The 14,955-nt window shown below is 39.2% G+C and overlaps 1 long non-coding RNA gene across 1 annotated transcript in view; it reads left to right on the top strand.

Moving 5' to 3' along the window:
- Window positions 1-14,955, top strand: part of LOC126057159 (uncharacterized) — a 134,414-nt gene extending 119,459 nt beyond the window's left edge. Inside the window, exon 7 of the long non-coding RNA XR_007512440.1 lies at window positions 1-14,955. This exon is cut by the window's left edge and continues 19,684 nt beyond it. This is a non-coding gene — a long non-coding RNA (uncharacterized LOC126057159).

The following is a 14,955-nucleotide window of genomic DNA, read 5'->3' as shown; positions in this document are numbered from 1 at the left end:
TTGGTCCCTGCTTGTGCCTGGCCTGCCTGACTGGTCTATGTGGCCTGGAGGTTGGGCGATATGCAGCTGTAAGCCAGCTTTTCACTTGCTTTCAGTTTGGTTTCGCCTGAATCGTGACAAGTTATTTTCTGTCGTGTGACAGCTCAGCAAAACAAAACATCAGAAGTCCTTGCACATTTTATATAATGAATATATATGACTTAAGAAGGAAAGAGTGATATATATATGCTGTCCTTGTCCATTCAGTAAATGCTAATTGATTACCTACTATGTGCTGGACACAGTTACAGGCACTTGTGATACAATATTATGCTAAAATCAGATGTCTCTATTGTCATGGAGCTTAATTCTGGTGAAAGAAGACAAGATAAACAAATAGACAGGCCAATATATATGGTGAGGGGAAGTGCTAGGAAAAAAATTAAAGCAGGTTATAGGGACCCTGCTCATTGGTGACTGGACCAATGAGCAACATCGTGATAAACCTAAAATACTGAAGTTGTTAAGGATTTCATTTTACTTGGATCCACAATCAACGCCCATGGAAGCATCAGTTAAGAAATCAAATGACCTATTGTGTTGGGCAAATCTGCTGCAAAAAACCTCTTTAAAGTGTTAAAAAGCGAAGATGTCACTCTGAGGACTAAGATGTACCTGACCCAAATAATGGTGTTTTCAATCACCTCATATGAATAAGGAAGGGTGAAGAAGAATTGATGCATTTGAATTACGGTGTTGGGGAAGAATATTGAATATATCATGGGCTGCCAGAAGAATGAACAAATTTCTCTTGGAAGAAGTATCACCCGAATGCTCCTTAGAGGCGAGGATGACAAGACTTTTTGTCTTACATATTTTGAACATGTTATCAGGAGGGACCAGTCCCTGGAGAAGGACATCATGCTTGGTAAAGTAGAGGGTCAGCCAAAAAGAGGAAGACTACACACCTAACAACAACAATAACAGCGTGGGGAGGGAGAGAAGAAGGCCAGGGAAGGCCTCTTTGTTAAGACGACACTTGAGCAAGGGTGTGTAGGGAGTGTGGGAAGTATAGCGGTTATAGAAACTCTCAAAAGGAATGGGATCCTGTACCTAATAGGCAAGAGAAGAAAGATGAGATAAAGGAAAAGAGGGGCTTGAAGTTAGGTAAAGAAACACACCAGGCTTTGTTTGGCTTGTAAGGCAAGTCAACAAATCAGTATTTTATCAGAAAAGGAATGGGAAGCCATTGGTCGGTTTTAGAGAGGCATTCTATTTGTGTTTTTAAAGATTATTCTGGAATAGAGAATGAGTTGAAGAGAGTAAAAGTAGATATGAAGAGATCAGCTAGGGGCTATGGCAGTATGTAGCTGTGCAATGATGCTTCTTGGGACTAGACCAGGGTTTTGCAACCTCAGCACTATTGACATTTTGGTCTGGATAATTCTTTGTTGTGGAGGGTGTTCTGTGCATGGAAGGATGCAGCATCCCTAGCTTCTACCCACTTGATGCCAGTAGCAAGCCTCGCCCCACCAGTTTTGGCAAACCAAACAAAACAAGAAAACAAACTCATTTCTGTAGAGTCAATCTCGACTAATAGCGATGCTATAGGGCAGAGTAGAATGGCCCCATAGGGTTTGCTGGTGGATTCAAACTGCTAATCTTTTGGTTAGCAGCCATAGCTCTTAACCATTGTGACACCAGGGCTCCCTGGCAAAACCAGACATTGCCAAATTTGTGCCTAATTGTGAACTACACTGTAGAGATAGAGGACAGATTTCAGAGATACGAGGAGGTGAAAACAATGAGAGGTGGTGTGAGCTGGCTGATGATGAAGAACAGGAAATGGAAGAGGGAGGAGCCCAGGAGAGTGGCTTAGTTTTCACAGAAAAACCTGGATGGGTGATGCTGCCATCTGCTAACCTTGGCAATATTGGAGGAAGAACAGTTATACCCGCGGATACTAGCCTTGGTCAATTCTGAAAGTGGTACAATGCAACAGCCCATGAGACTCCTGTGGAGGCGGGAACAGCAAGTTGAATTTACAGGTCTGGAGTACAGGAGAGAAGCCTGGCTGGAGAGATGGATTTTGAAGTTGGTGGGAGTGATGGGATCAATCAGGGAGCTATTTAGAGTGAGAAGGGCGGGGATAGAGCTTCTAGAAACAATAACGAAGGCCTGAGTGGGAAAGAGGAGCTAACAAGAAGGCAGAAGTTACCCAGGGGTGTGATACTCTGGACATCGCACATGCGATAGTGTGGTGATCAAGACAGAGTGCTCTGGGGTCCCACTGACCTGGCTTTGAATCTTGACCCCACCACTTACACTTACATGACCTTGAGCACATTACTTATCCTTTTGAAGTCTGTTTCCTCTTACCTACCTTGCAGTGCTGTTGGGAGGATTAAATGTAAAACTGTATTTCAAATATTTAGCACGATGCTTGGCTTGTCCTAGGTGCTCAGCAAATAGTAGATGTAGGAAGAGAAATGGAGAGACACAGAGCTATGAATGCATATGGAGATGGAGATATTCTCTAAAGGCGCTCAACTTGAAGCCCTTGGCACCGTTAACAAGGAACAGCAGCATCTCGGCTAACGTGCTGGAATAGGATCTGCTGAAATTCTACACAGTTCCAAGCCCGAAGCCAGTCATGCCCGCAGGTAATGTAATGAAAAGGTGTTTTCTCCCCTTCAGGACAGGTGCTCAACTGATACAATTTAGAGTCTCAAATTCCAGAGCTTAATTGTTTGTTCTATATACAGGTTATCCCAGCTCAGAACACCTGTGGACTAAGTTCTTTTGATGCACCAAAGCCTGTCTTTTATTAAGCTCTTTGCAAGCAGTCAAAATAAGACCAAATGTCCATGGGTGGCTGCATATACACACGGGCATAAAGTAAGCCATCATGAGAACTGTACAATAAACGCTCAAAATAGAAAGTGAATCCCAGGGCTTTGGAAAATCTGGTTGTATGATTAATGTAACCGAAGTTAGATATAGAATAAAATTAAATATATATATATATATATATAAACTTGCCGGCACACACATAAAATTCCCTATTAGTTGTACTTGAGTTCAACCATGTTGAATCGATAAAAAATGATTTAGAACGGATGGTTTTCAGCAGCTGGTTGCGCTTTCAGTCTTCCATAAAGAAGTTAAAATTAATTTTAATATGTTGATGGTGCTTATTGATGATAATATTCATAATAAATATCCATTGGAAAAATTCTCTGGCACATCCATGTGACAGAGGGGTCAAGAATGTTAATGACAATCACAACTACAAAATGCAATTCAGTCAATTACTTTAATTAAATCTAAAACTACTTTATGTCTTCTCATTTATATACTAAACTGATAGTCGGGAAAAGGGTATCATCTTTAGCTGGCTCATTTTAGAGTCCAGCGATGTGGTTTCAGGTTGTGTTTTACCATTTGTAGCTCTTATATCCTTGTGGAACATTAAAGATAATTATGGGCTTACAAATAATGCTGCTGCTTCCATAAGGGGGAAAAAAGTAGAGATTTTCTTCTGAATGCACTTTTATAGAAGGAGAGTTTTCCCTTCGCAGACGCTAATCTTGTATTTACAGCCTGGGTTATATTGGACAGAGCCAACATTCCAGGCAAAATGGTTGAAACGTCTACATTTCCGTGAATCCTTTTTAATTATATTGTTTGGGATCAGAAGAAAAGGAACGTAGCTGTCTGAAGTTCTCACTGCCATACAGGTTCAAGTGCTTATAGTGCACCCAGTCATTATAACCATACAAAATGCTCTTTTATTAATTGTGGTGTTAGACTCAGCTTTATATCCCTTACATGCTTGTATTGTTAAGACTTGGAGAAAAGAAAGGTGGGGCAATTAAAAAATGAATCAATCAATTAACAATTCAGTCAGTATTCTCAACAAATATTTATTGTGCCAACTATATGAGAAGTCTACCACCCATCTGCTAGCTTATCGTACTGTGGTGGCTCTTGTTTTGCTATGATGCTGGAAACCCTGCCACCAATACTTCAAATGCCAGCAGGGTCACCCATGGTGAACAAGTTTTAGTAGAACTTCCAGACTAAGACAAACTGGGAAGAAAGACTGGAGATCTACTTCCAGAAATTAGCCAATGAAAACTCTACGGAGTACAACAGAATATTGTCCTATATGGTGCTGAAAGATGAGCCCCCTAGGTTGGAAGTCACTAAAAATACACAGTAGCCACAACAATGGTCTTGAGCATACCGGTGATCATGAAGGTGGTGCAGGACCCGGCAATGTTACATTCCTGGGGTTGCAGATGGGGCTGCCACGAGTTGGAGCCAACTCAATAACAACCAACAAAAACAACACCATGTACCAAGTAATGTTGCAGTCATCTAAATACAGCTGTGAACCACATACCAAATCCTGCTCCTTACCTTAAACCCCCCCTGCCAAAAAAAAAAAACCAAACTCATTGCTGTCGAGTTGATTCTCACTCACAGTGACCCTACAGGACAGAGTAGAACTGCCCTACAGGGTTTCCAAGGAGTGGTTGGTGGATTTGAACTGTTGACCTTTTGGTTAGCAGCTGAACTCTTCTTCCTGTATAACCCCTTCAACCTCCTCTGCAGGGAAGTAGCTTGGATACTATTCTTTAACTACTCGGGCAGTTAGTGGGTTAAACAGTTTCCAGAGGGTGAGATGGCTCCCAAAGAACTCAGGAGTGCTAGGAGACTTATGATGGAGTACAAAGATGAGACTTGGAGTATCTGCAAATCACAGAAGAATAAAACTTTTTTTATTTTTACCATTACTGTTATCCTGTTTTATCTATGTGCTAGTATTGTCTATGGACAAGTGGGAAGCGTATATGTTTTATTATTTAGGTTTTGGTATGTATGTGTTTCCTACATCTCAGAGCAGGCACTGAGAGCATATATTATGTCTTTGGGTTTTCCACTGAAACTAACATAGTTCTTTGCATGTAGTATGTAATCCATAAATATTTGTTGAAATTCAAATATTTGGAGGATCAGCATTGGTGTCCTAATCTGTATGGATTATAATAGAAGAATTTCTGAAGTGACTCACATCTGGGTTTGACTAACAACCATTCTGGGCCTCAAAAAGAACAATATCCTTTGCAATAGTTATATTTAACCCAACTCATGCTATGATTACAAACTTGAAATGTATACATTTATTTAGCTTAAAACACCAATGAGTAAGGAAGCACTTCTAGAATGGTGGAGTCCTAAGGACCTCAAAATATTCGCTCCTCTGTAAAAACAATGGGAACACAGGCAAAAATCATCAAAATAAAAATTTTCAGAACTCTGGAAATTATCGAAAGGCTTGCAACAATCCAAGCAGTGTTTATTCAGTAAAGTCAGCTAAATCTTGGTAAAAATAGGGAGCAGTGTGGCATTTGGACCCTTCCCACCACCATTCCCCTCTCCCTGGCTCTACAGTAGCCTTGAAAACCAGTGGCCTTACAAGTATGGTAGCTGGGAAAACAAGCAGTCTAATAGTCACTGAAGGGGGCAGAACAGATTTGTAGCTCCCTCAAAAGCCCCATCCCTAGAGAATCATGATTTGACCTGTCCGAAGGCTTCTTGAAAATCTCCACGGTCAGTGGTTTTATTTATTTAACCTTAGAGCTTGCTCTGTGGAAACAGTTCTATCCCTAGGACATTTGTTGAAAACAATCAGTGGCAACTGTTTAACATTGTAGCTGCCTGAGGTGGTGATAGCAGTTGAGGTTAACAAGAGGCTGACCAAAAAACTTAAAAAGGAAAAATTGGGGAATGAGATACCCACAGAGGCCTTTGAAAGCTTCAACATTTTCCTGGGAAAAGAAGGCAACTTGCAAGTGCAGGGTTGTACATGTGCTCAGGGAAGACCTGAGAAAGTTCTAATCTCTCACCTCTGGCTGATGTTGAGACTATGTAAACAGAAAGTAAAGGATAAAGCAGAGTTCTCAATTGCCTAGTTAAGAGTTAAAGGTGTGCGCCAACATACATACACACATTAAAAAAAATTAATATGCTACCCATATTAATAGAATAAAGAACAAAAAAACACATTATCATCGTAATAGATGCATAAAAAGGATCTGACAAAATCTAACAGCCTTTCATGGAATAGAATAGAATAGAAGAAAACCTCTTTAACCTGATAAAGGCTATCTATGAAAACTCACAGGTAACATTATACTTTATGGTAAAAGACTGAATGCTTTCCCCCTAAGATTGAGAGCAAGACAAGGGTGTCTCCTCTCTCCACTTCTATTCAATATTGAACTGAAGGTTCTAGCCAGAGCAACTGGGTATGAAAAAGAAAAGGCAACCTTATTGGAAAAACAGAAGTAAACTATCTCTATTTGCAAATGAGTATCTAGAAATTTGTATATAGAATTGTAAATATATATATAGAAAATTTTAAGGAATCTACACACACACACACACACACACAAATTAGTGCTAATAAACAAATTAGCAAGGTTGAGTAATACAAGTTCAATATACAAAAATAAATTGTATTTCTATACACTGACAATGTGAAAATGAAATTAAGGAAACAATTTTCAATAGTATCAAATATTATAAAATAAATTTACTAAAGGAAGTTCAAGATTTTTACATTGTAAACTACCAAACACTGTTGAAAAAAATTAAGGAAGACCTCAATTAATGGAAAGACATCCTGTGTTCATGAGTTGGAAGGATGATACTCCCCAAATTGATCTACAGGTTTAATGTAATCTCTATCAAAAGCCCAGTTTTTTTTTTTAATAGAAATTGATGAGCTGATTCTAAAATAATGGAAATGCAAGGAACACCAAATGACCAAAACAAGCTTGAAAAATAACAAAGTTGGAGAACTCACATTTCCCAGTTTTAAGACTTACTATAAAGCTGCAGTAATCAAGGTAGCGTGATTCTGGCATAAAGACAGATCTTTAAACCAGTAGAGTAGAACTGAGAGTCTGGAAATAACCCCTCATATTTATGGTCAACTGATTTTTGATGAGAGCACCAACCATTTTCTATGGTGAAAAATAGTCTTTCTGACTGGAAATCCACATGCAAAGGGATAAAGTTGTACTCTTACCTCATACCATATAAAAAAAATTAACTCAAAATCAGTCATACGCCTAAATGTAAGTGTTGAAACTATAAAATTCTTAGGAGAAAATGTAAGAGTAATCTTCCTTACCTGAATTAGGCCATAAAAAAAAATATATATTTTATAAATGACACTAAAATCAAGTGACAAGAGAAAAAAATTGTGTTTCAAAAGACAAAATCAAAGAAAGTGAAAATATAACCCAAAGAATGAGAAAACAATATTTGCAAATCATATATCTGATAAGGGCCTTGCATCCAGAATATATAAAACACTCTTACAATTCGATCAAGAAAAGACAACCCAATTAAAAAGGAGGAAAATGATCTGAATAGACAGTACTCTAAAGAAGATATAAAAATGGCCAATAAGCACATGAAAAAATGCTCAATGTAATTAGTCATTAGGGAAATACAAATCAACCCACAGTGAGATACCACTTCACACCAACTAGGATGGCTAAATTAAAAGTGCTGGAAAAGTGGTAAAGACATTGGAACCCTCAAATATCGTTGATGGAAATGTGAAATGGTATAGCCACTTTGGAAAACAGTTTAGCAGTTTCTCAAAATAATAAACATAGAGTTAGTTACCCTGTGACCCAGCGATTCTGCTCCTAGGTACATACCCAAGAGATCTGGAAACATACGCCCTCACAAAAACTTGTAGACGAATGTTCACAGCACCATTATTCATAATAGCCAAAATGTAGAAACAACCTAAATGTCCATCAACTGAGGAATGCATAAACAAAATGTGCTATATCCATACAATGGTCATAAAATGACCAAAGAATTATCCTCCATATATTTGATCATAAAAAGGAATGAAGTACTAATACATGCTACAACATGGATGAACCTTGAAAACATGTTAAGTGGAAAAATCAGACATGAACGATCGATCACATATTGTATAACTCCACTTACATGAAATATTTTGTTGTTGTTGTTAGGTGCCATTGAGTAGATTTTTGACTCATAGCAGTCCCATATAATAGAGTAGAGGTGCCCCATAGGGTTTTCTTGGCTGTAATCTTTATGGAAGCAGATTGCCCGGCCTTTCTCCCTTGGAGTTTTTGGGTGGGTTGGAACCGCCAACCTTTCTGTTAGTGGTCCAGCACTTAACCATTGTGCTACCAGGGCCCCTATGAACTGTCCAGAACAGGCAAATTCATAGAGGCAGCATGTAGCTTAGGCGTTGTCAGGGGAAAGGGGAAATGTAGAATTGGGAGTGACTGCTAATGGGTTTTGGGTCTTTTTTGGGGAGATGAAAATGTTCTGAAATTAGATAGTGGTGATGGTTGTAAAACTGTGAATATACTAAAAACCACTGAATTGTGTGCTTTAAAGGGTTAAATTGCATCTTAAATCTTCTATAAAAATATGAGCATACTTTGTAGGTAAAAATAAAAAATAAACAGGAAGTAAATTTCTACAAAATAATTGTGGCGGGAATTCAGAATGGTTCTCTAATATTCAATTTTCTACTGTCAATGTTAGCTGGATACATGGCCATTTAGCTGGAGCGCATTTCCCAGCTGCCTTTGCAGGTGGGTGTAGCCATTCGACTAAATTCTGGCTTATAGTTTAAGAGTGAAATGATTTGTGAAACTGCTCTATTGTGCCCTTTGAAGGAAGTTACCAACCCTGTGCTTCCTCCTTCCCACTTCAAACAGTCTGGATCATGAGCTTGGTGTTAGCGAGCCAGATTTGAACAGGCTGACAAGAGCAACACCTTAGGGTCTGACAGAAAACAAGATGGAAGAAAATTGAGTTGCTGAGCTTTTTAGGTTGATTGCTCCTGCAGATGTTTGAACTGAAGCTCAGGACAGATGTCTGGGTCAGAATTATGAATTTGGGAGTCATTTGCAGGAAGATGGTGATCGAAGAACTGGGTGGGGGAGCTATAATTCAAAATCCTGTGTGTTGTGCTATAGTCAGAATTAGCGTCTTTACTTTCTAATTCCCTGGGTGCCCTTTATCGAAATTTTTATCATCTCTTCTAATTGTATTACAATTATTCTTAATATTAGTAATTTTATAAACTGGAAAACACAGATCAGTAAAGATTCCACTTGTTATATATATTAAAAAAAAAAGCAAAAAACTCTATGTTATCAGGATACAAAAACATAATGTAAAACTCTATGGTTTATAGAGAAGAACATATAAAATGGGAAGAGAAATTATATTTTTACCCATTTGCAAATGGTTTTTCTAACTAGTTGACAAGTAGTTGAGTAATTATATTTGGCTTTTTCTCTAGCAATATTAATTTAGAATTGTCCAAAAGCTGATTCAGGGCAATAATATAGATTTCATTTAATAGTGGTTTGTTTTAAAACTTTTTTTATTTTGCAATAATTTTAGAGTTACAGAAGAATTGCAAAGATAGTAGAGAAAATTTTCATATACCCTTCATGCAGCTTCCCCTAATGTTGATATGTTACTCAATCATGATGATAACTAATAAATTGACTACAGTTATGTACAATGCTATTAACTAAACTCCAGACTTTATCAGATTTCACCAGTTTTTCCACTAAGGTTCTCTTTCTGCTCCAGGATCTAAACTAGGATCCCAAGTTGCCTTTAGTCGTTAACTTTGAAAATCCTCCTTACTCAGACTGAGAAGACAGGGTAGTCACCCAGGATCTCTCCAGTCCATCTGAAGCAAAGGAGGCTAGAATGGGAACCACGAAGTGCCGTCTTGTCCCAGATCAGTCATTAATGAACTCCTAGGCCTGTCAAGTGGATGGGTTGTAGGATCAAACATGAAAGCACTTTGGAATTTGCAAACTACTATCAAAGTACTCACCAGTAAGATCATTAATTCATTCATCAATCATTCAGAAAACATTTCCTGAGCACTGGCCAGATCTTAGGCACTGTGTTAGCCACTGGGGCCACAGAGCAAATGGCTCCCAGTTGTTGCTTGCTGGCAGTGCTAGTCTTGTAGGGCTGATCATTAAGTATTTATGGAATGCCTACCACGGGCCCTATGATACCAATTATTAACTTTCCATTAGAGTGCACTCAATGAATATTCCATTACAGGCTTGAAAGAGTTAATGTGCTGCAAATGCCTCCCCCGTGCCTGGGGAGTCATGCACCAACTGGGCAGTGCAGGCTGCAGACGCATTAGGCTCCAAGTATGTATTTTCTTTTCTCCTCTGTTTATGTCTCTGTTTTCTGTAAAGTCTCCTAAACTGCAGCAGTATCTCCCAAGTCCTTTGACAATGCTATAAATTTCATTAAGAAGATGAAGCCTTATGGGGCAATTAACTCCAAAAGTGGTACAAAGCAATAGCAAGGAGATACTGGCCTGTAGTACTTAGCACTTAGCTCTGAAATTGAGATAAGCCCTATCAACTCGGGGTTGTGTTTAATGTTCACTGCCGCTTCCATACCACAGCTACAACCTAGCGGTCACCGTGTTAACACTCCCCAATATCTATTACAATTAGTTTTTGATTAAGAGGCCTAACATGGCTTTTGAAGCCTTTTATGTTGTGTCAAATGGCTGGTGATGGAGTGAGATGTGCAGACACCTCCCAGTAACAAAGCATCTTGTAAAAGGTTTCAAGTGAACTATTTTATCATCCTAATGGAAACCAGATGACTCGAACTCCCCCCTCCCCTTAATTTCAACTATTTACTGAAGAGTCCTTGTTTTGAATTACTTAAAGATTTATTCTTAAATGACTACTACCTCATGCATTAAGAATCGCTAATAACAGAGCCATTTGGAATTTGGGAAAGCTTTTAAAGATGACTGAAGTGATTTTCTCAGTGGGTTTATTTTATTGTTTGCTTTTGATTTTTAAAAGAGCAAATGCCTTTGCCCTTTCCTAGTATTTAATTATTATTTTAATTATTGCTTATTGGACCTTTCCCAGTCAAATTATGCCTTCTCTGCTGAGGTTTCAGGCAATGGTCTTGGCCTGTTTTCTAACAGAGGTCATTGGTATTTTGAAAGAAAAATTTTAGTTCTGTAGGATGTCACTCTGTAGGAACAATTGAAAATCTGTATTATTTTTATAAAAGTACCTTACAGGAAACAAAGTTTCAATCATTAAAGAACTTCCATGAGCTATGATATATACTTGCGAATTTACTGATAATGGTGTATAAGCCCGACACAACATGTGAATGTGGAACATACTAGTTTTGACTTTTTTACTGTCTCTGTCGCCTTGGCCACATATTTCTCTTTGAACCTCAGTTTCCTCATCTGTGGTTTGAGGTTGGACTAGATGCAGCCTGCACTTTCTTTCGCCTCTAGAAGTCATTGCTCCTGTGTCCTCAGTAACTCACAGAGTGTGAGGAGGCAGATTGGTGTATTGGGTATGAGCCCTTGTTCTGCCTGTTATTAGGTATCCTTCAGGTCCCTTGGTGGTACAAACAGTTAAGTGCTCAGCTACTAATGGAAATGTTGGGGTTTGAACCCACCCAGAGGCACCAGAGAAGACAGGCCTGTCCATCTGCTTCCATAAAGATTACAGCCAAGAGTACACTATGGAGTGCAGTTGTACTCTGTAACACATGGGATCTCCAGGAGTCGGAATGGTCTCAACTTTTTTTTTTTTTTGGCAAAATACCCGACTCGTTGAGACTCAGAGTTTGTTCATGTAAAATAAGGCTACTGTTATCTACTTCATAGCGCTACGGTCCATAAGTAAAATCAGGCAGATAGAGTTCCTGCTAAATGGTAGCCTCTCAATAAATTCGTTTTCCCTTTTTTCTCTTATATTCTGTCCTGTTTTATGTTGCTTAGTACAATTTGAGTGAATAAAATGGCTATGATGTTTGTCCCATATATCACTATATTACCAACATTTAGTGAGCACTTGCTAAGGTCCTGGTGTCATGTATGCTAAGTCTACAGGAACCCTGAGAGTGGAGACAGGGTGCTTGCTCATACACTAATTGGGACCTAGACAGTGGGCAGAGAATTTTAATACAGTCGGAAGGATAGAGATGAGCAGAGGCGGGAACTCTGAGGAGGGCCGACAGCTCAATCCAGATTGTGGTTGGGGCTTTACTACTCATAACCCAAACCAAACCAGGTGTGGTCAAGTTGATTCTGACTCATGGTGGCCCCATATGTGTCAGAGTAGAACTGTACTCCATAGGGATTTGAAGTCTGATGTTTTGGAAACAGATCCCTAGGTCTTTCTTCTGAGGCACATCTGGGTAGACTCGAACCTCCAACCTTTCAGTTAACAGCTGAGCGTGTTAACTATTTGTACTACCCAGGGACTCCTTACCATTTATTTATAGGGGACTCTTCATATGTTACGTCATAGAGTCTTCTCAATCACCTCCTGAGCCCACAGGGCAAGTGTTATCATCTCTGCTTTACCGATGAGGAAACTGAAGAACTGTGCAATTGTTGGTTATTATTACTATTACAGTAAGAGCCGTGGGAACAAAAACAAACAAACAAAAACCGGCAATCACAAGTGTAGCTGCGGTGAACATGTGTAAAGATTTAGACCAACAAAAAAACAACTATAGCAGATTCATTCATTTTTATTTTACTTATTGCAGTCTGTTTTCCAAGCATTATATCCACGATCCATTCATTTCATTCACTTATGCGTTAAATTAACATTTATGTGCTGTTTTCCAAGCACGGCACTAGGTAGTTGGGGGTTCAAAGATGAAAACTGCAGCCCCTGTTTTCAACAGAGAACTCACAGTCCTGGTTGGAGACAGATGTGTCCCTGTGTTTGTAGTGCAGAAGTGAGTGTGGGCACACAGGATGACAACAGGGGTGCTTAAGGGGACGCAAAGGAGAGACCCTGATCACCGGCAGCAGAGAGGTGGGAGAGGAGACTCTTGAACTTGGCTGACTTTTATAGGACAAATAGAAATCTCCTGGGTCAAAAGTGAGGGTGACGTGGAGAAGACTTTGGGTAAGAGAAGCTGGGAGATAAGGCAAAGCATGGCTCACTAGGCTAGCTGGAAATGGTTCCAAAGAAACCATGGTGGTGGGGATGTGGTCATGAAGAAGTAGAGAGGGACCAGCTCAGAAGGCCATGAGACCAAAACCAGTCCTTTAATAGCACATTCAGAACCGAGTTCCCACAAACCCTCCAAAGTTTTTGCACGTGAGAGTCTGCACCATATTTCACTAGCAGAAAAGCTCGTGTCTTCCTCTCTTTCCAATTCCTCTCCAAGCCTTCTCTTTTGCTGCCTCTGGCTAGTCTCTGGTTTTATAGTCCACCTTAGCAGTTGGTTAGTGGCTGTTATTGGTATAACCAATCTCACATAATTTGATTTTCAGGTTGGATATGTCACAATGTCTCCTGTGGGCTTGATAGTCAAACTACACATTTATTTAAAAATTGGTTTCATCACATTGTATTTGAAAATCGTGTTACTCACTCATCTGTAAACCGTGAAACCACATGGACAAAAGCGTTTCATCTATTTATTCACATGGCTTTGCAAATAAGCTTAGGTTCTTACAGGGATACCAGTTACCTATTAAGTTTACTTTTCCATTTTATTTATTTAGTTTTTCCTAATATTCCTATGGTGAGCTGTGTATTCGATTTTAAAGCTGTGTATTAGAAACTGTTTAAGAAATTTTAAAGATCCATGCAGATGCTATCTCTCTCAGTTAGTGTTCAGGGATTTTTGTCTGCTTGTTTGATAAATTTAGACTAAGTTTCTAAGCTGATAGCCAGAGGTGGCCAGCAGTAGATGGGTAGATGGGTATTGTTTGGCCCAAGCAAACTTTCAATTAGTTGCTAACATTTAAGAGTCCAGAAATCCAGTGATTCGATGTAAAGTTTGGCTTCTTTGGAAAAAAAAAAGCAATAGGTTTCATGGCATGTGTTTGCAGGGCTAGACCCTCTGGGGTTCAGGCTTGTTCACTGCCCAGATCCCCACTGTCCTTCCTGGCCCCATGCTGCCCTTTGGGTTTCTCTGCTGGGTCCCCTACAACTTTGTCTTCATGAAGATGGGTCTGGATGAGACTTTTACCAATAAAAATCTAGGGTAAATGACAGCATGTGCAAAATTTCACCCACTCTGCTCTGAAATTTTAACTCAACACATAGGCATAAAAACTAAACAGCGCAGTTAACACCTTTATAGATACCTTGTAGGTTGGTGATAAAACAAATTTCTTGAGCAGTTTTCCACACTGCTGTGGAAGGAAAACAAGGGAACATCAAGCATTAGGCTAAGTGTAATTCATAAAATAAATGGCCATCCAGAAATTTGTCTTCCGTGATCCCACTTACTTTTCATCATTATCGTCTCAAAACAGTTTTTTTTTTTTTTTTTTGGTGAGAAAATGAGAAATATAAAAATGGAAGTCTCTAGCACCCAGAAATCACCCCCCAGTTTTTCTTGTCCTCTTGGAAGGTTTCCTCAGGCATACACTTTCCTGAGCTCAGTTGAAGGTGCTAGTTTTTCCTGGTGTTAATTATTAATGTGACCTGTTTATGTACCAGTTATCCGGCTAACCATTAATATCTGTTTACTCATTGATGACCTTTGCAATTGCGTACCTAGCTCCTGGCTGTAAATGTCAACCTTCTTTTTTTTTTTTTCTCCCCATATACTAAACATTTCCTTCATACCAACTCACTAACTACCTGAAAGAACTCCTTAATGAGGCAAAATAATACCAAGCAACACCGATATAATCTTCACGGATATGAAAAGGAAGCCCAATGTGGTTGTTTTAAGAGGATGATACACAGAACTTTCCTCTGTGCAATAAGAAAGCAACGCACGTTGTGGAAAAGCCAAGGAGTCCAGAGAAGGGAAAACACAAAACAAAACAAAAATCAGTTGGTAAAAAACAAAAAGTCCTTTTGCTTCTTTGCTGAGGTG

The sequence above is a fragment of the Elephas maximus genome, chromosome 13 (genome assembly GCF_024166365.1).
Source record: "Elephas maximus indicus isolate mEleMax1 chromosome 13, mEleMax1 primary haplotype, whole genome shotgun sequence".
In the NCBI taxonomy this organism is placed as follows: domain Eukaryota; kingdom Metazoa; phylum Chordata; class Mammalia; order Proboscidea; family Elephantidae; genus Elephas; species Elephas maximus.
Note: the sequence above shows the minus strand (reverse complement) of the source record. Positions and strands in the feature narration are given on the sequence as shown.